Raw genomic sequence first — 2,613 nt, 5'->3', positions numbered from 1 at the left:
GTGATTTCAGAGAGGAAGGGAGAGGGAGAGAGAGATAGAAACATCAGTGATGAGAGAGAATCATTGATTGGCTCCCTCCTGCAGGTCCCACACTGGGGATCGAGCCCACAGCCCGGGCAGGTGCCCTGATGGGGAATCGAACCCGGGGCCTCCTGGTTCATAGGTTGATGCTCAACCGCGGAGCCAGGCCGGCCGGGCGCGGGCTGTCTTTCTATCCCCAGAGCTAGTGCCTGGCCCTCTCGGGACACCTGTCCGTAGTTCCATCTCCACCTGTTCCCTCACCCCCCGCCCCCCCGCCCCGACTGCTCCCTTTCCCAGCTGCTCTGGGAATTTCCCTCATAAACCCCGCAGTGATGGCCTTGGGAGTCCGAGGCGGCCTGGGCAGCGCGTCCCCCAGACTGTCAGATGTCACAGCTTGACCTCACCCCCCAGGGCAGCCCACTCTCAGGCTGTCTCATCACCGATGCCCACCTGGTTCCCACCCCTGGTCCTGCCCCCTACCTGGTCTCCCTGCTCTCTCCCTCCTCTCTCTCTAGTCCCAGTCTCTGCTCAGAATCCTCCAGCAGCGCACCTTCTGGGGATAAAAGTAGAGTCATCTCATCGGGGTGTTCAGTGACATTCCTCTAACCGCCCCCTCCCCCATCACTCTGCCCCAGCACACCAGCCTCCTGCTGCTCCTCCCTCTAGTCCCAGTCTCTGCTCAGAATCCTCCAGCGGTGCCCCTTCTGGGGACAAAAGTAGAGTCATCTCATCAGGGTGTTCAGCGACATTCCTCTAACCGCCCCCTCCCCCACTCACTCTGTCCCAGCACACCAGCCTCCTGCTGCTCCCTGAGCACCCGGACTCCATCCTGCCACAGGGCCTTTGCACGTGCCGCTCTCTCTTCCTGGAACGCTGTTCCCTTCCACGGCCTCACCTCCTTCAGGTCGTGCCCGAATGTCGCCTCCTCAGAGAGGCCCCCTGAAACACCCCATTTAAGGTCACAGCGCCTCGCCCTGGCCGGGAAGCTCAGGGGGTCGGAGCATTGTCCGGATGTGCCCATGTTTATGGTGTGATGCCTGGTTGAGGCACATACAACCAAGGGATGCATGTGGACCCCACTTGCCTCCTCTCCCCAGGGTCCAATCTCTGAGCACCCAGACCCCATCCTGCCACAGGGCCTTTGCATGTGCAGCTCTCTCTTCCTGGAACAGGAAGCTCGGCCAGTGTGGCTCAGTGGTTGTGCACGGATCCATGAACCGTGAGGTCATGGTTGGATTTGGTCAGGGAGCATTATATCTGTGTATGGATTCTCCCCACAGCAACCTAGGAAATGGGTCCCAGGAACCCCATTATACATGAGAAAACGGAGGCACATACAAGTTACTAATGAGTAATTTATTTACAACCACACAACCAATACACGACAGATATATATATATTTGTATTGAGTGCAGAGAGGAAGGGAGAGGGAGAGAGAGAGAGAGAAACATCCATGATGAGAGAGAATCATGGATCGGCTGCCTCCTGCACGCCCCACACTGGGCATGGAGCCTGCAACCCGGGCAGGTGCCCTGACCAGGAATCAAACCGTGACCTCCTGGTTCATAGGTCAACGCTCAACCACTGAGCCACGCCGGCCGGGTATGCTGATGGAGACGGTTGAACCTGGCCATGCAATCATGCAATGTCGCCCCTTCATCCTTTGGTGCCGCCCTCCCCTGCCCTGGCCCCTGGCTAGCTGTGTGACCCCGGGCAAGTGCCCTCCCCTCTCTGTGCCGCACAGCACGGGGAGGAGCACACGAGAGGACGGAGAGCTTCCGTGCAGAGGAGGCGAGATGACAGAGGTGACGTCTTCCTTCCCGCATGTGCTATCACGAGGACGCAAAGGGCACCGTGGAGCCCGGAGGAGGCTGCTGAGGGAGAGGGCACGGCAGGCTTCCTGGAGGAGGAGGGGCGGCTGGCCGCTGAACCTGAAGGGCCAGTTCGGCAGCCCGGGGTGGCCCAGAGGACGAGGGAGGAGTGTTCCAGGCCAGGGAGCCGCGGAGCCTCTGAGGGGAGGGCCGAGGAGCCGGGCTGGGCACACCTGGGTGCCGTCAGCAGGCCGAGCTCTGGGTCCCTGTCACCTCCATGTCACAGATCATTTCTGAGCCGGGCCTGGCCTGGGCTGGGGTCGATGGGATGGGATGGGCACCTCATTCGCAGAGGAGCCCACGGAGGCTCAGAGCGGGGGTGGGGAGGGCACTAGCCAAGGTCACAGGGCCCCAGGCTGACACTGACTCATGCAGCTGAGTCCAGACCCTTTCTTTACGTGCAGGTGGAGAAACTGACCTCATAGAGGCATTTGGTGGGAGGCAGGGCCTGGGCTCCTGGGTCTGAGGGAGGAGGGGCTGGGGGCCTGGGCTCCTGGGTCTGAGGGAGGAGGAGCCGGAATCCTGACTCAGCAAGGACCCGGGCCTCCTGCCGCCCCCTGTAGGCCAGTTTGGCGCGGGCACCGAGTCCTACTTCTTGCTGCTGCGCTTCCTGCTGTTTCTCAACGTGCTGGCCTCGGTGCTGAAGGTCTGCATGACGCTGCTGCCCACCTGGCTGGACGGCGGCCCCCCGGGCCCCCCGGATCCCCCGCCCCCCTCGCCC

The sequence above is a fragment of the Myotis davidii genome, unplaced genomic scaffold (genome assembly GCF_000327345.1).
Source record: "Myotis davidii unplaced genomic scaffold, ASM32734v1 scaffold326, whole genome shotgun sequence".
Taxonomy (NCBI): domain Eukaryota; kingdom Metazoa; phylum Chordata; class Mammalia; order Chiroptera; family Vespertilionidae; genus Myotis; species Myotis davidii.
The sequence above is the reverse complement of the archived record's forward strand: the minus strand, read 5'-3'. Positions refer to the sequence as shown.